The 22070-nt window shown below is 38.6% G+C and overlaps 2 protein-coding genes and 1 long non-coding RNA gene across 8 annotated transcripts in view; 1 reads left to right on the top strand and 2 right to left on the bottom strand.

The window, feature by feature from the left end:
* Positions 1-22070, bottom strand: part of Rpl9 (ribosomal protein L9) — a 111155-nt gene that overhangs the window by 43465 nt on the left and 45620 nt on the right. The window lies entirely within an intron of this gene.
* Positions 1-22070, bottom strand: part of LOC143902700 (uncharacterized) — a 58768-nt gene that overhangs the window by 10624 nt on the left and 26074 nt on the right. For 2 of the 5 annotated variants that reach the window (XM_077415819.1, XM_077415820.1), the window contains exon 1: positions 20263-20853. The exons of 1 other annotated variant lie outside the window; for it this stretch is intronic. The gene's annotated coding sequence lies outside the window, so the exon portion shown is untranslated. Of the gene's footprint in view, positions 1-17968; positions 17988-20262; positions 20855-22070 lie in introns of those variants that run through there. 2 more of the 5 variants (XM_077415815.1, XM_077415817.1) reach the window with 2 other exon arrangements.
* On the top strand, positions 1229-19421 carry LOC143902725 (uncharacterized). Its single transcript, XR_013258461.1, has 3 exons — positions 1229-2234; positions 18169-18213; positions 18285-19421. It is a non-coding gene; the product is annotated as an uncharacterized LOC143902725 (long non-coding RNA).

Here is a 22070-nt window from a genome sequence, read left to right as displayed (position 1 = left end):
TCCGCGCCTTTCGTGCACGTGAAAAGTCTGCGACGCGGTCACGTAAAAATTTGGAGTAACATCGAGAACGTGCTTCATGACTGGATACCGAGATCAATACACCACTCTCAGAAAATTAGGAAAGAATTCTTTACCAGTTCACACCAGTTTCAAAATAGAAAAAAAGAAAAGAAAAAGAGAAAAGAAAAAAATTGAATAGCAGTTCGTGCTTTAGCGTCGAGGCAGACGTAATTTTCGTGACAAAGCAATAGAAACTTTAAGGCGATTGATTATTTCGGTTAAATGGAATTCAAGAAGTCTAGGTATTAGACAAATACCTGAAGGTGCTGTGTTTGGAATGTGGTGTAGCTCTACGTTTTAACAAATTTCTAAAATTTATTTTCTAACTTTTCCAACTGTATATGCAGTAATCACATATCTTTATTTCTGTATAAATTTATATTAATATAGAATATTATTTTTATATCATATATTTCAAAAGATTAAAAATGATCTGTTAAAGATATATAACTTTTTTTCGTAGGTATATCTTTCGAAGATAATTTGATGTGGAAGTAAGATTCTTAATTTGTCAATGTAAACTACTGAAATCGAAAGAAAGAATTATGCTAAATTATTTTTTTATATTTTACATCACAATATGAATAAATTTAATGCATGTCTTCAATAAAGTCGCTTGTAAAATTTGTTGTTATTAATATTATTAATTAAATATGCAAGATAAATTTTATGCAAATAATTAAATAGTAAAAATGGTCTACTATAATTAAATTTATAAGCAATTTAATTAATATTATTTTTTCTCTCTCTCTCTCTCTCATTTTTCTAAACCAGCAAATCGCGTTAACTCAGAATGCGCAAATTTTTATTTGACGATTCCGAGTAACTGTAGATTTATGATAATACCATTTTGCAATTATTAATAAATTAACGGTTACCGCATAGCTGTACACAGTAATCGTCATGTGGTTAACTGGTTACTACTTGGAGATTATTTTAAATTAATCCCGTGTCTATATAGCAACATAGTCTAGAAAAGGGATAATCCCCTTATATTTTTACACAGAATCGTCTGGGTCGCTACAAAGTTCCTTTCTTCTTCAGTTACAGAGCCAGACCTCTCGTCGGGACTTCTCATTCCATTGAGATGACGCGTGGCGTGGCGCGCATGGCATGGGCGCGCAAGGCATGGGCGGACGAAGAGCAAGGCGAGGTTCAATGCCAATGAATTTTACATATTGCAACACTCGAAGGCTTTAACCCTGCAGTGCTGTCGGGAAGCCAGAAAGTACTCGAGGCTTTATTATTTGCGGTATAAAGTCTCTAGAATGTAATTATCTGTTTCAAATTGTCTAGAGAGAAATTTAATTATAGTTCACAAAAAATAGCTTCAGAGTAATCTCAAGATCACGAGAAAAAAGAAACTGATTGAAAGTATAAAAATAAGTATCACTTATTAAACTTTAAATGAAGAATTCATCAATATATTGATCTGCGAGAAGTTCAGATTTCTTTGAAAATATCCAATATTCGTAGAAGCCACACTTTTACCACGAATAATGATTAACCGCGTCAATGAATAATCCAAGTGCTCGATCGATGAGTGGTTGAAAGTGACGAATAAAAGCGATATCTACTATTTGCTTAGTCTACCTTTGCGAGGAAATGACAACGTAGTAATAACGCGTACGGCGAAGCAGACCCTGTGAATCATCCCGTGCGAAGAAAAGTGCTTATAGTGTGTCGCGAAATAAATAAATAATTGTCGACGTTTGTGTCTCACGTTATTTCCCACGGTAACGACGATAATGCCAACACGTGTAGGAGAAACGAGCGAGATTATCAGCCGCGGGTTAGATATACGTGTCTTCGCACGGACACACAAGCCGGGCACGCACTAGAAATGCCAGCGCCAAAGAACGGGAGAGAGAGAGAGAGAGAGTAACAACAAGGACTTCCGCGGTCACAGGAATGAGAGATCCGTGCGCGGATTCCGCTATGGCGCGACTCGCATTCTTTCCGTCGTACTGCAATAATTACTGTTAGCCTGCCGCTTGATTGCGGGCATTAAACTCGCCCCTAACAACCGTAAGACGTCTGGGAATTTTCGACGGGGGCACGGACGAGGAATTACCTGGAACAGAGAAGAGGGGGGTGGACCGTTCGTTCGAGATCGCAGGGTACGTCGTCCGGGAGCACTCGAGGGGCAAAAGGCTTGATGGGTCAAGAGCGAGGTAATAAGTAGCTGGTACTATTAGTCATTCGACGCGCATTAAGAGCGCGGATTACATCATTTCATATCGAGACATCGTCGCTCGGCAGCAGACCGTCTCAATTGGTGATGATTATCGTGTTTCAGGTCTTTTGTATGAAATATTTGCAAGAAACAAATCTGTATTTCTACTAGACAATATGGCAAATTTAATTGATTCAGATATAAATAATAAGAGCTTTTTAAAAAGAGCTATCGTGAATTTAAATTAGAGATAGCAGGACCGTAATTGAGCGTGAAATTATCACGATTTAATGTAGTTCATAATGCTCACTTTCCACTCGTAAAGTGGCAACGCGTCCTATTATTCTTTTCATCTTACACAATTTACATTTTTATCATATATATACTTTTTAAAATACTCTCTTCTTTTAAGACTCTGAATCACTTTTGGAACGCGAGGCAGTTTCTATCAAAATTACTAAAGTTAATTATACGTTATGGGAAAGACTTATAAATTCACAAAAATGTAATTCAGTTTTCACTTTGCGCAGCGCAATTTACGAAACTTCTAAGCGAATACGCTGCAGCTGTAAGAACACTTCAGCTGCATGCGCCATGCCGAACCAAGTAATCCCCGTCTAACAGTAAACCTTGCGTTGGAAACCGTTGTCGCATGATTAACGATCGTTTTTTTTTTTTACGCTATTAGCGTGCCGCCTGCAACGGATAGAGACGATCGTGTTGAATTCATTCTCTGGTGTTCGTGATTTATGGCAGCTTCAGATAATCTGCATTTTACAGGCACTCGCTCCCGAATAAAATGATATTACAATTGTGCAATATGCGATTTTTATTATCGTGCAATTCTTTATAAACGGGGTGACAATTTCGACACGTTCTAGCCTGATAAAACTACAAAACCATGATTATGACTAGAGGTTACGGTGTTATCCCAAAATTATCGTGGATTATCTGAAAACCATTTTCCAATAAATCGTGACGCAAAATACTACTTCAATCTTGTTCTCAGTAGTACTAAAAGTAACTTATAATGTAACTATAGCGTAAGAGATACTAAATGGCGACAATTGTGCCATCAATGACAATGCACGTCGCGATGCACTTTAGCACGGTTACGTTTATCGAATTAGATGCATTTGAGCAATTTCGATGCCGCTATATAGTCTACATTTTTTTTCTTTTTCTTATACTCAGCTCGCAGCCGAGACTTCTTCATCTGCCCGAGTATTTCACTTAGGTCGTCTTAGCTTCGAGCGAGAGACGTGAACGTGCACGCGTTTCACATAATCGCGTGAAAAATGAGAAGAGACGCTCGCATTGTACACTTCTTGGCGTAAGCTAAATGGAGAACAGGATGTCTGCAACGAATAGCGTCGCGTTTCGGTGTCGCGTCCGCGTCGTTAGTTTCCCTCGCCCGCCATGCAAATAAATAAATATCGCGCCACACAAAGACGGGGGGGATTTGTATGCTATTTCGGAATCGTATTCTAGTTTTTCGTGGTGTGTAAACGCGCGTTTGTTAACGCCATAAGTGATGGAGTTCGTACCCGAGCCGAACTTAAACCGGTTTCCGGTTTATGATCCGGAATCATTCTATTCTCGAATGTACACACCCTCCCGAGGCACTTTGCATTTCAAAATACTAAAATCTGGTTTTCAATACATGCGGTAATGAGGTTTCCTTGCAAAAAAAAAAGAAACACTTTCCTAAAGATTATCTGAACGTGGCGTGAAAACTTCATTGTAACGTTTACAAATCGTAAAGTACTTAACTCATATGCAGAATGTTTATAAGAGGCAAAGCAAATATAGAACCGTCGTGCAAAAGGACGGCGGTGTGATTTTATGCTTTAAGTAACACTCCACGCGTTCCGTCGAGTAAAACATATTTCCCGTTTCTCCTTTGTTTAAAATACCAATTCCGGAGCGCTATACGTTTATCTCTGGTTAGCTTTTAACTTAACCAGCTGGCCTCGTGTTTTCGAATTTCAAGGGCGCGGCGTAGCCACCATGTAGTGCACAGCATTCTCATTCCTCCGTCAAAAAAATCCCTTGTCGGAGAGAAGTGAGGAATTTCTCAACGTAAGTTAGCGCTCAGTAACAACGAATGGTTGCCTCAGACGCGAAACGGGAATATCCGCGTCCACTCCCTCGGACGAAGTATATTACTCCGGTAAAGAAGTGACAAAACAAAACAAAAATGTCGTGCTTGACGTGTTTGCGGTATACACGAGCAGAACGGTTGCAGAATCGATTTTACGCTCGCTCCTTTTTGCCGAGACGGCGCGACACCGCGCGCGGAGTATTCGTATTATGCTCTTACCGGTCCTAAACGAGGTCGACCGGCTCCGATCGTAACCACACCTTCTCCACAGCTAGACTGGGGACTGCGTCCGTGTGTATTCGATCCCCTTTTGCTCCCAGATTCGATCAGGGCACGAGAGGTAGGTATACCCTTTACCGCGGCATTCAGAAACCGAAGTCAGGCCAGCTATTTCACGCTACGTAATAATGTGTATATTTCTTCGCATTACAGCCGATATCATTCTATTACGTTAATTAAAAAGCATTTTCATCGGCATAAAACGCTCTTATGTTAAAAGAAATTTTGCTAGAAAAATTTGATCGTTCTGCGATAAAGTAGATTTAACATTTAACATAAAATTATGAGGGAGTGAACGCAATATTTATCTTTAGATATTTATTAGTTATGACATACGTGTATTACGTACGGTATATAGCTCGCATGTAATTTCATATGCAGCTCTAGTATTATGTTTCTGTCATTAGAATTATACGTATGAAGTTATAATGCAGAAAATGCTCCCTCTTCCGTGCGTTATTAGCTAAAACAGAATTATATCGGCCTCAATTTTACATTAAAAAAGAATCATTCTGTTTTCCTTTTTATTATAAAAATGTTATTGTTGTAACATTTTTATTTCTTAATTCCTATTTATAACCATTTGCGTACTTTGTCCGCGCGTAAAACCCCTGACGCTTTAAATTCGCTATTGAATTTCTTAGCCTTTCTTTCCGACTTGGTTATTCTGGAGAACGCGCAGGTTTCTCGCGGCACCGAGACCGGCTTTCCACGCGTTTTCGCAGTTGCGGTGCGTACCGTGCGTGTAGATGTGGGCTGGATGAGGCCGCGCGAGTGCGCAATCATTGCATCCGCGCGGCGCTTATATGAGCACGCTTTATCCATATGTATGACGTTTTTAACGTCGGGGCTTCGGTCTTTCACTTTGAGAATCGGAATGCGCAAAACGACATTGTGTGGGTGATGCGCGAGATGGACTTTCCCTCGCGTAACCTTGCGATCCCGCTCATCGCCACTTCGCTCCACGCCTCAACCACCGGCGGCGTCGTTTCACTACGATCATATATATAACGATAAATTCTATATTCGTAACGCTTGCTTAGCGCTTTTCGTTCTTCCCCGAAAGCAGGATTTATACCGATCGCGATAAGATAAGGTAAAGCTCCATGAATCGCAAAGTGTCTTTCTAGCAAGAAGATACCTAGCCCGAACATGGCTCAATTTCCAATATGCATTTCCATGTGTCGCCTACTCGCGCCTTTTTAAAAAATTCTACCTCCTAAATGAATGACTATATGACTCTTACAATTAGTTCATATAGTCTGACTTATTATGTCACAGTTATTTTTTTCGATTACGCGAATATTAAAATCTGCCTACAGATATTATCTTTTTTAATTTTATTCAGTAAAATAAGGGTCAATATTTCCAAAGATGGTCCATATTTGGATTTGGTATTTTACATATATTTTTATGATTTTCGATAATTACTCATTTCTATAATCTCTCACCAAAACATAGATCATAGAGTTTATGATATTTCTTGTTTCACTCGGAGGCGTGAAAAAAAGAGGACACCTATAACTTGTATCATTTACACACAGGTAACTTTCAAGTCATCGGTCATCCTAAAGATTTGTCGCTGCGTGTATTTTGAATTTGTAGACATATTATGTTTTTTTACATCATTAGCATATTTATTTATAGCATATAATTATGCGTTACAATGATTAAAAGCATTTAAGAGATGGATGATAGTATGTCATTTTACATTTATTAAATGTCTTGCATAGATCTGTTATTATCATGTAATTTATGCAGTGGTTACATATTTGAAACGTACGAGAATTAGTATCAAAAATTTCGTTTGGTTTTAAGTATCAACCGAGTAAGAATATTTCAATTTGTAAAGGAATAAAATATATGAAAAAATCGATCTAAAAAAAATTAAAATTTCTATTAATTTACGATTATTCATTTGCATCGCCGTATTATAAAATATCAATTTAACACCGCAGTAACAGACATAAAAATTAGCGAAATATGTTCGTCGAATTAAATGAATACATTTTGCGAATTTTTAAGTTCGCGAATAAAATGTCCGGTTTTAACGGACGGTTCTCGGACGAGGTGCTCGGAGCTATGTCGGATTAGCGCGTTCGTGTGATGCGTGCCAGATTTCCCATTGCTCGTAGAAGGCGAGCAGAGAGAAGAGCTGAGCGGATAGTGTCCCCGATATTCCACGTACACGGAGAAAGAAAGAAAGACACATTAAGTATGTGTGTTTCGCGGCTCTCGTATAGATTCCCATAATCGTCTTGCTTCTTACAGTCATCCGGAAGCGTTGTTAAGAGCCTACGACACACGTGACAAGTTCGTCGAGATCGTCCGAGTCCCACTCAAGACAACCTACGTCACAGGAGTCCGTTGGGAAAAAAAAACTAGACCCGCGACTACCGCGATACCGTTTCTAGCATAGCCGCGCGTGCTCTTTTCCTCCCTTTCTCTTTGTATCCGCACATTATTACGTTCAGCCATGGAGACTAATGGTGGGGCGAACCTTACCGTGTCAGGAAATTTAAAATCCCGGTACTTCAATATGCTGCATGAAAATTATTACGTTGTATATATGAAAAATTGCATTTTTACATCCTATCTGTGCATGAATATCTAGTTGAGAAAAAAACTGATTAACATCAAGCGTTTTACATAACGAGAGATAGGTAAAGTGCAATCGTGTCGTAACAAAAAAAAGTATGTAAAGTGTAGCCAGTTATTCTTTCATAATAATTGAACGGGGAGAAACGACAAAATACACACGGCGCGGGTGAGGCACCGAATGGCGCAGAAATGCCATATGTTGTCTTCGAGAAAAAAGTAAAAAGAATGCGTCAAAAGAGTACGTTGTACATATGCGTGACCTCTTCAAAATAACACTTAATTCACGTGATATCGTTTATATATCAATTATTTCTTTTTTCGATCATCAGAGATGCGTTCGTTTCTCGATCAACCGATCTCGGTCAAGTGGACCTACGTTTTCTTAGTTTCTTGAAAGAAATCGGACGCGTGTATCGCATCACGATTTCTAGGATCATCGAATGGCGCGCACTTTCTTTTTTCTTTCTGCCTGGAAAGCATCGCGCACAATTTTTATCCCGGAGTATTTTGATTTCCATGTGCGTTTTAGGTCGACGTGCGTCATCCTTTCCTCTCTCGCTTGAACGTGGAAAAAGTACCAATCTATTTGCCTATTTCTGATCCTATCCCCCAGAATGATAAGATATCAAAAGTATATAATTTTATCTATTAAGGTGAATTGAGGTGGTATCTATTATTGACTCCTTATCTCTTTTGATTCAGTTTTCTTCTCTCCTTCTCCTCCCCCTCCTCTCTCTCTCTCTCTCTCTCTCTCTCTCTAATCCGAAGTTTTTTATATTAAATTTTCATTCCGCGAAACGATGCGATTCATGACTTAACGCCAAGCCTTATTACGACCGATGCACGCAAGACCGATGCACTGAAGACTTTCTCTTTTTCCTCGCGACTGTATTTAATTACCGTTCAAACAGACTAATAAGGTAATTTCTGATCCCTTGAAACGAACAGTCTCGCAAATTAATTAGCGCAACGTTTATTTCTAAACTTGCAATTCCTATATACCTATGCACATATCACGTACCTGTCGCGCCGCGCGAGAACTATAGTGCTTCCGGGAGCGATGAACCTCTGATGTCCGGTGAGTCTTCGCGATAGAAATTACAAAGTTGCATACTGCTCGAAGTGGCGAATGGCTTGACAATTTCTATATGCGCTGCTCCGCAACAAGTGTTCTTTAGTTCCGCGTCTAATTCAAGAAGTAATGCATTTTCTTGGTTGCAAATGAAGAAGTTCGATATGTGAATGAGACGCGATCCGATACGCGTATTTATAGCGAGGTATCAAGTAAAACGGATTTTTCAGGAATTATCCAAACGGTAGTTGATGGAAATGAATTGTGGCGTGACCGAGCAGTGTGTTGCCGACGAATCGACTGATACGACCGCAAAGTGGCACAAGGACTGCCAGGTAGATTTTCTTCCTTAGAAGGTACCGTAGAAATCTCGTTCTGGTACACACATCTCTTTACGATTAGTGGATCGGTCAAGTCGACTGTTTCGAAAATAATCCCGTTTTTTCGACGAAAGAAAGATGTTTCACACTTCACATGCAAAAAATTATGGGCATTTGTAAATCTCTGTTTCAGTTATTAGATTATAATAATACATATAAAAAAACCACGAGAAACGTAACATCTTTCAATAACGCTTTTGTTTCCATGATGAAGAAAGAAATTTGATGTAAACCAATTGCTTTACTTCAATATTTGCTCACATCAGATCAATCAATTATTTATTTATCTTTAAATTCCCCAAATTTTCAAGATATTTCTTCAACGCGATATTTTATGCTGTGGAAGCGTCGTTCGAGACCGTCGTGAAAATGAATCTGAAGTGGCTACGATCAAAATGTCGCGAAAGAGCATATATGTACAAGCAATCAGCAGAATATGCGCCTTCGCTTGAAGCCTTGAAAGTTTCAGCGGAAAAGGTTACCATCGTTTTAACACGCCGAAAGAAGCTGGACGTCGTTAATGTTTCTCAGGAATATCAGAGTCCCCAGGCAAGAACGAGTCCCCCTTGCGATACAACGTCAATTCGTATAGTTATTTTTGGTCCCCTTGATTCTCTCGCTGCCACGAGAGTTGTATAGAATTATTCTTAATTACGTTTCGACGTTAAACCACCACCCGATCTTAATTACGTTTTATTCGATGTTAAAAAGATAAAGTTAAAAATTGCAATGTTGTATCCCAATTTGTCATGTTCTGATGAATAAAATTCTTTGTGACTTCATCTCGTGTGTATTCATCTCTGAAAAATAATAATTTTTAAACCGCATTATTCTCGCAGAGAAGGCGCGACTCGCCTAGGTGTAAATGGATGGAAGATGACAATACGAATATAAAGCGTTTCTGAAGAACGAATATTAAAGATCTAAGTAGGCGTGCACGCGCGTCGGAAGGAAACCGAATAAAGACGAATTTACGAAGCGACTACTTTGTCAATGTCGCACAATCGCAATATGGTAAAAATGATAATCTCTAAGTGTCATATGTCATATGTAAACCAAATAAGTATTTCATCTAATTGCGTAGAGTATAATTCAATTGCATATCACTTATTAATTACCACAAAATACGGAGCAACATACATGGTAAATCATTTCAGGCTGTATTTTTCTGATGCTTTTTTTAATCAAAGTTCCCAATTCCACGTGTAACAACACAACTCGAGGGATATCAGTAAGAAATATTGATTGCATACTCCTATTTGAATTTCTGAAGAGTTAGCACACAATGCCATACACTTTCGGACTGAAAGTACATTTACATTCAGAGAAATTCCTCTTAGCATTCTTCAACTTTCCACAGACATTACTAAAGACAATATTAATCATTTCTTTATTGCGCTAACACATCGCGGTATTTGCTGTCAATAGCAGCTCGACATAGATGTGTGCCTACGTTACATCATGACCGTATTTTTATCGTGATATGGCACACCCATAAGCGATATCTACATTGCAGGAAATATCGTGTCGTTTTTCCAGGGAATGCTTATCGTGATGAAATACAGAACTATAAAATTTCAATGAATTTTCACGAAAAAAACACGTTGCGAGGTGTGCAATGTTACATTGTGATAACGTAATGGACAGTTTTCACAGTGACTTATTGCATTGAGATACGCGTAACGTACCTATACGCTAACATGGTGACAAACGTCGCGACATCACACTGTCGAGTCTCAATTCAATTAATCCGAATAAAATTCATAATTACCTACTCAACGAGGATCATCGAAACGGAACGTTACACCGAGTATTTTAGAAAATCCAGTAAAATTTTTTATACATCTTTCCATTGTCCTGTCTCGGGAGATTTCCGTCTGAAGAAGCAAACTATAGTTGTACCTAAATAATTCTTACGCTTTTCTCGAATATTTCGACAACGATCTGTGCGCGCGGCTTTCTATCCGAAATTTGGCGTCGGAAGGCGAGATCACCCGTATACCACGCGCTCGCGGCACATGCATGCGTTTACACACACGCGTGTGTGCGAGCGCGCGAGCTGCCAAAGAGGTCAATGCCTCTTTCTCTCGTTCATTTACCACGAACGTTCCGATCGCGCTGTCTACGGTACGAAATCGCAAGCGATATCGGAACTTTGATATCGGTCACGGGGGACAATGAACCGTCAAAAGGATGTCGCGCATCGTAGAGAACTTGCTCTCCCAGCCGTTTCAAATCTAAGTGCGTGAAAGCAAAAAAGACACGCAATGGATTAGGCTATTAGACAGTTTCTTGGTGTATTTTAGCATTTCACAGAAATACTTTACATGTTGCACATAAGAAAGTTCCATTTTAAAAATTACTTCAAACGACATGTCAAACAGTAAATGCTTTAAAAAATTGGTCGCTTTTTAATCGAGTTATTTTAAGCTTTAATGAGATTTGACAGTATTGAAGATCTAATTTATAATTTAAACTTACATGTAAAAATTTATTTCAAAAATTTAGAAAATTGTCAGTAGCGCACAACAAGTCAAAAATATAATTAATAAATTTAATTTTAACGCATGAAATATAAATTTTTTTTAATCTATAAAAATTTTCGCCAACATGACATTATATTTATATAGATATTTATAGAAGGAAACTGCAATTTGTAATAATCGTAATTGTTATTTTTACTCGTAATATTATCCTCGCAACATAATAGTAGAATTTGTAGAATAAGACAACTATACGTAATTCAAGAGACAGAATTGATAGTGTCGAGCCCAAAGTTTCTTACAAACTTCGCAGACTATTCGTTATCGTATTATCGTAATTTGATACGAATGACGATGCGGCAGGTAGATGCGCCAGTAAATTATAAAATTGCGCAGCGCGGTCGCGTGGGGCGAGGAAGAATACGCGCACTTGCGAACGTGGACTCGTATTTGTCAAACATGCTGCGAGCCGACGCACGTGACATTCTGGAAGAAATCCGCAATCGGAGACCGCAGCCCGGAGTAAGTACGTGTACGGGGCAAAGTTCCGCTACGTGCCAGAGCGTTTGGCATTGGATGTTGAAGAAACGCAAACGAGAGAATCCCAAGCTGCGTCGCGAGCGTCGGAATATTCGTTTCGGCATAAAGTCGGTGAAACATCATCCGTTGAAAGTATACCTCCAGATATTACATCTTCATATTTACTTAAACGCCTAATAAAAATAATTTAAAAAAATACCGTTCGTTCGCTAAAATCTCTTCGGGCGTGAAAGATTCAACTCCGATATCGCCGGCAAGGTGAATGAATCTTCCAAACGCGCTACCAGTTCGGTAACGTGATTATTTTCGGCGCGCGTTTATTAAGCCGGTTCCCTCGTGTATTAATTAGACACGGTGCTGGCTAATCTGCTTCTATTCGGCATCGTAATAAGTGAAAGTCTTGCGGGGCGCATTTCGCGCGGTCTCCGCGACAAGGTCCCACTTTCGTGTACGCGGCATTGACAATTGACACCGTCACACGTGTGGAGAGCGTGGAACGTGGAAGCGCATTCACGCCTTCGTGCATTCACGCGCTATTAGAGCTCGCCCGTAAGAGAGCAGCGTTTCTCAATTTTGTTCGCCACGGCGGCCGCAAAGTTCCTTTATGTGGGGCAGAAAAAGTGGCTCGCGAGTATAAACGCGGGTTTCATAACAAACAAATGGCCACATCTCATAATTCCGTAACAGAAAACGGACGGGATTTTGGAGAACAAATAAACACCTAGAAGTAACTATTGTCTCTCGAACGACTTCTAACTATAAGGCGAGAAGAATGCATTTGTCGATCGTAATGAAGATTTTCCGCGGGAGGCATACTCGTTTTATTTCTCTGCAGCTATCACATATTTCATGGAAACTGGTGCTACCGTTGGTGCTTCCGGCCAACTGACGCTTCTATTTTGGAAATAATGCTGCGGACGATTATTTATTCGTCGCGTACTCGTGCGCTCGTTATCTCCAACAGCACCGCTCAATTGACGAGGGTACGTTGAGGCTGCGGTGAAAAACTGCTTTCACTCGCTTTCCCACGAGTCTCCCTTTGCGAGCATTTTCTCGCGGGGTTCCTTTTACACGGCGTTGTCTCCTTCTCTTTGGCTCTCCAATCGTTTATCGAATTAAGTAATTTAGTATCGAATGCTTGAATGTATGATAAAACCCACGCACACAGTTTGCTCTTGAGTTGAATTACGACCACGAGGCATCTTCCCGAGAAAGCGAAATATAATTGCTTTCGACACACGCCATCCCGTTAGGCTACCTCTATACTCTCCTGGAATAATTTTCTTTACCCTTTTCGTTATCTCCTCTTTGTCTTTTCATGGTTTACTTAACGTCTACTGTTTCTTTGCGCTTTATTGCTAGTACTGTTGGGTGTATAATCGTCTCTGGGCAATCATCGCGCATAGAAAGTATTCATTCGATGCCCGCGAGAGAAATGACATCGTAGTATTCTCGATTCCGATAATTTTTCCTTCGAAATGCGTACTCTGTTGTTAAACGCACCATGAAATAACGAACGGTGTTTCATCATAGCTATATTTGAAGGAAAGTATAATACTTTGCTGCATATATTAATTATCACAAATTAATTTATAAAATTTATAAGTAATTGCATCAATCACATATGAAATTAATTAATTAATTAATTAGATTAATAAATAAATTAATAATAAATTAATAATTTAATAATGATTTACTTCATCGTCGAATTGGTCGCATAATTTTATATTATCGGGTTGGCGATACATCTCGCGATAAAAACATCAGGGCTGCATATTTACAAAAGAATTACAAAAGTATAGAATTGTTCACGCGGAATACCCAGGAAATGTGTTTGCTTCCTGCTTTTACATCTGAACGTATATATACGGTTTTGTTTCTATTTTAGATATATTTCCCTCATTTTTATTCATGTGATCTATTGTTGTGTGATATGTGAATCCGTATTCCTTATAGCACTATCAGGCAGAGTAAATGTGTCGATTGTTCCTTTACTTATGCGGAAAACTCGACGGTATTGCAGCACCAACGTTCACTCAACTTCTCGATTAATCGCGCAAGACAATACTCTTGCTATTGTGAAGCTAAGCGATGTCGCTCGATAGGGATGACCTTTGAGCTGCAACGCTGGCATTTTACTCCCAGAAGAAGCGGGAGAGAGCGTTTCGAAACAAAAGTGCTACACAATCTGGAGTTTCTTCTCCTAAATTCCCAATATATCCAATCGACTAATTATTCGCGTATCGTGATTAGAAAAAAATTTTAGTAATTTTAATTTACATAGTTATTTATTAACTGGGATCATGAAAAATCGCTCGCGCGATATGAATAGTTGATTAGTTTAATATTAGGAATAAAATAAAAATTGTACACAAACAAATTGAAAACAAACAAATGCGTTACCGCTTTATCTATTCTTGCGTTGCACCGGAAGATCATTGTGTGGGTGCATTTTGAACGCATCGCGCGCTGTGGCTTAAAAGCGTTCGGCTGAAAAATCTAATAAAAACAGGCGGGACGCTAAATTTAGAATTGAGCTCCAAGGGTCTACCGTGATCTTTCCTACATACGGGAATCGCTTCGTGCTCCGCGTTCGCGTTTCACGCCACAGCTTATTTCTGGCATCTGGATAATACACTTAAAAAAGTGAAACAACTACTCTGTCACGCCGCGGCGCCGCTGAGAAATTTTATTTAAGCAGTAACCTAAAGTATTCGAATAACTTATAAGAGATAATTCTGCTCTGACGCAAAAAAAAAATATATATATATATATATATATATATAATTCATAATAATCATTTAATAACATAATAAAAAATTGTTTCTCATTAAATTTTTAATACGAAATAAGTGCACCGTTATTTTTACTGGAAAAAGATTTTCCTAATAATTTTAAGAAAACAGCATCACAAATAGAACTCACCATCAGTAGAAATTGCAAGCGCTCCTGTTATCCATACCGAAAAATCTACATTTACAATCACCTTTGAAAGTTTGATGCGGTGATAGACGCATCGCGTGAAGATGCTTTATATTCTTGCGAAATATCACAAGAGAGCGATGATCGAGCAAAGATTTCGCCACCTGAAAACTGATTCGATCTACGTAATTATTAAATTGGCTTATTTCACAGCTAACGGCCACGCATCCTTCATCCTTCTTAGACAATTAACATAGAAAACTATTAATTTGACGAAGTTGTTCGCGCATGATGTCCGATAATTCGCCTTAGAGAGAATATTGATTCAAGATGTTGATCGATGTTGAAATCATCGAGAAATGGATGATCCGTCTCGCATAATCGCACAGCGCTGCGAAATCGGAATACTATTACCGTTAGCGGTGCGCGTTAAAACTTGCCGAGTATTGCATCACAAGGAGAAAAGCATTGCAAGATTGTTTCATTATAAAGTAAAACCGAACTGTGTATAAGGCGAAGAATATGTAAGAGGGATCGAATAAGGAAGCATCTAAAATTCTTAATATTCGATCGCTCGTATCTACAAAGAAATTATTTTACAAAAATTCTTTATCTATGCGTCTTAAATATTTATAAAAGACTGCAATATCATGACAAAAAGACGTGTTAAATATCATTTATAAGATAAAACTAGACGAATTTTATATATAAAAATATAATAATAATAAATTTTTTAAATTTCTTAATTTTTTAAGTATATTATCAGTGTTTTGTAACAAAAAAGAATTTTGTAACGTTTTGAAGGATCGAAAATTTAGACAACAGTGTTTTAAATCAGTTATTATGATTTCTCGCGTCATATGTGCGACAAGTACCCGTTCTTGTATAATAGCACACTATCGCGGAAAATAAACGCTTGCGTTCGTGCCAGACAGGCGGGTCTTTCTTCGCGGTCGAAACCTTCAAACGAACATCAGGACCTTCCAACGAACACCTTCATCGTACCAACTTTCGTTCATTGAAGAAGAAGAAGCACTGTACATGCTTCTCTTCTCCACTATATGCGCAAATTCTCTCACGTCTTCAGCGAGTTGCAAGCAGTAAAGAACAATGCAGCCACAGAGGCTCGCTCGAGAGTCTCTCTCCGTCCCATTTAATTCTTTTGCTAATGTTAAAGCTGCTATAATATCCCAATTAAAACGTGATTACAATGGATTCACAGATTTATCTCTTATTCAAATATAAGAGTACTGTTATACCCACAACTCAGCGAAAACATTTAATTAAAAATGTTACCCATACATGAAAGATATTATCTAGTAGCTATTTTTCTTTTCTTATATATTAGATGTTATAACGGTTGCACGTGCGTTAAAATCATGCGATAGAAAAATGTGAGAACTATTAAAATTAAGTACCGTTCTTTGCATCAAGGAAGAGAACAAAAAATAATTTTATATATGATTTAAACTCTTAAGGCATATACAACGTGGCCATAATATCTTATTTCGTTTCAAGAGTTTAGATTTCTATATGAATACATAAATAGGTAAATGTGTGTTAACAAAATCAGCGCGTAAATTTACTTTCTGGTTTCACTATTCACTCCAGTGTGCGTGATACACGAGTTTGCGATAAAAACAATGATAAACGCGTCGAACTTTCTACGCACGGCGGCGGTTTCCGGGGCGTTTCCCGATGATGAGTAGAAAATCTCGACAAGAGACGCAATGGGGCGTGCAGGCGTGGATGCATTGGAAGGATGTGCATTTTATTTTTGCTTCCGGCTGAAAGTCCGCAGTGAGAACTCCATGCACGGCGCTTGCACTTTTCATTTCTTCATCGACGGACCCCGAGTGTTAAGTCAACGAAAGAAGATCCCCCCGATACGTCCTCGCGCGTAAAAGCAGGAAAAGCGAATTCCTTCGGCGCAACGCGAAACCTTCCGCTGCGAAGAGACGAGTCAATTCTGCGATTGATCGCTCTTATCTTCAGCCATAAATCACCCGCTCTCACTGCCACTTAGATTTTGCGCTAATTATATAGAAAGTCTGAAAACTCGAGCGGCACATGCATTATTAATTTCTTTAACGATACTAATTGCGGCGGTACTGCGCGGGTGTGTATATGTATTTTTCTCTCTCCTAACATCCGGAAGTTAATTTCGTATGTAAAACGGATATGGAGGAGTCCTCGTGCTCGCGCGCGATAATACCATAAATATGCCGCGAATTAAGACTTTTAAACTGCAAGTACATCAAGCGTCTATTTCAATAACGATGATTTCTACATCAAGCAAGTGAAACTTGCTTCGCTGACGCGCGAAATCCACCGCACACTCACGATTTTGCGGATAGAGATATGACTCGTTTCCGTTTTGATTATGTTGATATGAGACAAAGAAAGAACAATCGTACCGACGTATATATTAATATACCGAACCCAAGGCCTTTTGACGAAGTCTAACGAGTCGTATGGTGTTGCGGCACGTCCAGAGTGTCGGAATGTGTATGGCAGGAGTTAGAAATGTTCCTTACGTTAGCGCTATCGGGTAACGTGAGACTTAGCATTCCACTCTGGTCGACGTCGCGATACAACACTAACGTAATATTCCATATCGAGACGCAAAAAATTTCACAATGGCGCTTCTACGTGACGCGAACGGTTTCGAACATAATCACTGCGCGCGCAATTATTCGTGTATACTTTCACTTGCAGTTTACACGACTGGTTCTCAATTGCACGTCGATACCTTGGGAATTTGCAAACGTTTCTTCGCATTTCTAATGCAGAGAATAGAGACCGAACAAGTTACGTGCTCGCTTTTTCCTGTCGTGCGTTCCGAATTTACCCGCTAAAGTTACTGTCACACGCACGAGAGTAAGTAACTTACATATTCGTGTGTGATCTAATTGTAAAATGCAAATCGCGGTGTGTTAAACCTCAATGAGTGGCCTGCGCGCGTAAATATTTGCTGGTGATAAATTAACTTGAACGAGAACGCGTTCTGCGTAATCGTTCTTATATTGACGGGAGATATCGCGCAAACAAAGAATTGAATAATTGCGAGTGGTATAGAAAAATCCGAAGATAAAACAAGTTAAAATGCTATTTTGCACCTCTGCTATGAAATAATTTTTGCGGGAACACGATTTTCCGAGCTCATGCATTTAATAGCACGTAAACGTAAATGATTAACCGCAAATTGATAAATGACGCACTACTATCTCTTGAATGAGGACTTGTGCGATTCCACTGCGCACGTGAAAATCCGTTGGAGAATGAGTCAAGCTGAAGTTTATGCGTTCCGCGTTTATCGTGTAAAAAATAACTTTTTATGCAATACTATACGCAAACAGAATAAATTAACCGTTTCTCTGTTTTGATTTCTCTCTTTCTCTCTGAGTATGTTTGAGCTGTAGAAAAAATAACTCTACCGTAAAAGAGGCAAAAAATATTTGTACAAAGAGATATAATTGAATAATGTTATTTTAATTCTCAAGGCTCGTATGATGCGGCTTCTTTCTCCAAACTTTAACAATCTGTTTCAGGGACACCTTGCACATCGTGGACTTTCATGGTCTATACTTATACGCGTAAGTAATCCTAACCGATAGAATTGAGACGTTGTGAATAGAGCTAATTAGGTAATAATGACTTGTTTCAGCATCGTGCAAGCTATGCTTAAAGAGAATTCAAGCGTTGTTCGAAAGAAGAATGAGTAAGGCGTATCAAGAGTCATCGTGAATAACAGAGTACGTATAGGATAAATTCCGATTCACAATAAACCAGGGCCGTTTTTTTATTTTTAGATCTTTGAATCACTCTCAATTGCAAGTGAAGAATAAAATGTTTTTAATTCAATAATATATATCCAAGTGCAAGTAAGAAATAAAACAATAGGCTTTGTAAAGGAAATATTACGAAAAGAAAATTATGAATATATAACGTGGACGGATCGTTAGTACACGGTTTTTTGTCCTTCGTGAAAAGAGACCCTGGGAGACTTTGGTCGCACGTGACGTATCGTATACGAGACAATGACGCGGTAGCCGCGCAAAACGTGTCATTAAACGCAAGAGCGATTTGAGGATTTATTCGTGCGTAAATCCAGGCGCACGTGCGCACCGAGTATATCGCGTGCGCGAACGCGGTTTGTTCGAAAGTAGAAGCTGTAAGTTTTATCACGTGGCGTTACATTAACCGGCCACTTTATCACAACGGCGAACAGTAGGTACGTAATAGCGTGTCGTGAAAAAATATGCTTGCAAAACGGGAAATCGGAGCGAAGTGAAATCTGAAGAGGCTAAAAAAATAGATTTAGATTAATTGTTCACGCAAGAGTAGAGTCTTGGGAACGCAAATGTTCTGTATATCATATGGAAACTCTGTGTAGGCAAAAGAAAAGACAGAAATATAATTCTATCTACCTTACTGTGTGATCCAAATGCAAATTAAAAAAGAAGTTATTGAACGTACCAAAAAGAATACCAAGAATAATCGATGGAATTAAGAGGCGACGCTCAAAGATCATTTCATAGTTTTTTATCGCGTGTTTGCATATTCAATACAAAATCTAACGCGAAATATTCAGAAGATGGCCATCAAGCATTCGCGCGTACAATTTACTGTACATCAGTCGCTTCTAATAAGTTTTATATGTGCAGTTAACTGCACGTCGATGAAGGGTATGATGTTAAATCAAAACTTGATATTAGACATCTTATCGAATTAATCTCATCAAATTAATCTTGCGATAATAGATATATTCTTCTAGTTTAGTATTTTTATAAAACTCAACAAACACATGAATGACATATTTTCAATTCACAAAGTTTAAATTCTTTTTCTTGTAATATAAATTTTAACTGCTTTTATCGTTACTCTTGTCAATTATTTTTATTGCTGTTTCTTCATTTCTCAGCGATTTATATTTATAAAGCTATATAAAATATGTTTGTTTCTTGAAAGTTTCTTATCTGATATATTGATTTTTTTAGTTCTAGGCATTTTCTAAGTAATCTAAGTACATAAATGATCCAAGTACCTACATATATCCGATCTTTCGTTGTAAACACATGTATTATTTCCTATCATATATAATACAAAATATTTTAGAAATGTAGATTCACTAACAAATTTTTTTTCCATATTTCTTCTCTTGTTGCGTTAGCGTACCCATTATACACACAGAAACGACAATTTTGAGTAAAAATGATACCGGTGAGTAGTATTCCGGTGGAATTCCATCAGTTTACAATTCCTACATGCGTCATGGACGTGCTTATCTCGTTTGTTCTGGATCACACCGGCGTCTACTCAACGGAAAATAAAAAAGAAAAGAAGATACGCCCCATGAATTTTCCGTCGTGAGGTTTCCCTCGAATCTGCGTTCTGAACACGATCCGGAATGTCATGTTTCTCATTTATAATTATCAATATGTGCAGCGCAGTAAAGTGAATTAACTCTACACACGATCTAAGACCTGATCTTAAATACACAATTTTTTTGTGTACGAAGCGGATCTTGCAGAAACGTCAGATTCGACTTGCTCCGGCTGCGAATTTCACGTACGAATCTTGCAAGATCCTCTTCTCTCACAATGTTTCTTCTATAATTAATAAGATAAACGAAAGGTTCTTACTTTTTCCCCCTCAGGACGTCAAAGATCACCCGACATGGTGCATTCCGCTTCGAAAGCAGAATAATCCTGTTGGTGAAAGACGAAGGCGAGACCCTCCCGGTCATCAAGTTCTCTCGTCACCAAGTTAAAACACCGCACAGAATAGGAGGAGATTAAAAAGAAAATAAGAAGAAGAGAGAAGCAAGTCGCCCACGCGATCGCGCAGCGCAGTCGAGAGCGACTCGCCGACTGCGACTGAGTGACTGACTGACCGACTCCTCCGGCCGCTCCGGTCGGCGTGTACCGTCACCGCACTTGCATCGACACACGTATACCATGCGCCAGGCATTCAAGCAGCACTCCCCGCCTGTGCCTCTGCAGGCCTTTCGTTTCCAGTTCCATTCCAAAGCCCGACCCAACGTGGCCCCAACGTGCCTTTTGTTGCATCTCGTCCGCTTCGCTCCGCTCCGCGCGCGCGCGGCAACGTTCGGCCACTCTTCCGACCGGTTCAACGCGTTATCTCTCTCTTTCTCTGCGTCTCTTTGGACCGCTCTACATACGAGGCGGAAATCTGCCGAGTGCAATTAGCCCGTAGAACCGATCGCGTCGACTCGAAGCCAAGCTTAATTAAGCTTTCTTTCTTCGTTAATTAAAAAAAAAAAGAATTGGCAACGAGTTGCAAGGACTGTCGGTGCATTCAGATCTTAATCATGTTTGATCCGTGTAATGTAATTAGTCGCGCGGAGTTATTAACTTCATTTACATCGCAATTTTCAAAGCTTTTTTTATGCATAGTTTTCATTTGGTGTTTGATTTGTTTCAAAGTTGTAGGTAACTAGTTTTACCTTATATTTATTTCTAAAAAAAAAATATTGCAATTTTGTTTGATTCAGAACAACACTTTTTACCCACTATATTCAGAATAAATGTTATCACCATGAGCAAACAGAGATTAAGGGTCAAATATCGAATATATAATACACACGAGTTGTATATTCTAACGAGATTTTAATTTATGACTTTTACGATGATGGTGCTATTCAGTATGGAACGTCCAAAACCGGTACTTTATAACTATAGTGCAGTACGGCTTCAAGCCGAAACGTGAAACCTCGATAACAACCTTACTGTATAATCGATTCTGGCGCATCGAGTTGCATCGAAGCACCTCGGCCGTGCAAAAGCCCACGGTGCAAAAGTTTCCTTTAAAAAAATATAAAAATATGTCAATAATAGTTATAAGTTGCTATAAAATCTGTCACTATTGCTTATGTAAATTTCTGCGAGTACATAAAGTAAAGAAATCCAATTCTTGTCGACGTATGAAGTCTGATGCGTATAAGATTTGCAGCAATTCTTCTGACATATTTTAAATTTGTTCAAATTGAAGAAATAAAATATAAATTTTTTTAAAGAAAAATATAAAGAAATATCTAGGCTATTTTAAAGCTAAGGATAAATTAATAAAAATACAGTTATCGAAATTCTGAACTATTTAGATTAAATAAAAAATAGAACAAAGCGTATGGTTAATCGAACATTCCTTCCGCATTTTCATACTTCAGTTGAATTGGAACATGCTCCACATAGCTCAAGGCCGTGCACCTCGTCAGTTCGTAATCCGTATTGCTAGGCAACCCGATATACTTCTTTGCGAAGAAGTTGCTCATCTATTATACCTCATGAAACTTGGGTATTGCTTAATAAGGAGATAGTTAAAGAAAATCAGAGATGTTAAAAGATTTGCATAAAATTTTAAATATAAGCTTTTTATAAATAATGTGATTACGTAAAAATTCATTAAAAAAAAAAAATAAATAAAGAAATTC

Source organism: Temnothorax americanus, unplaced genomic scaffold, assembly GCF_048541705.1.
Source record: "Temnothorax americanus isolate GAGA-0224 unplaced genomic scaffold, ASM4854170v1 Scaffold4, whole genome shotgun sequence".
Taxonomy (NCBI): domain Eukaryota; kingdom Metazoa; phylum Arthropoda; class Insecta; order Hymenoptera; family Formicidae; genus Temnothorax; species Temnothorax americanus.
This window is presented reverse-complemented; position numbering and strand designations above follow the sequence as displayed.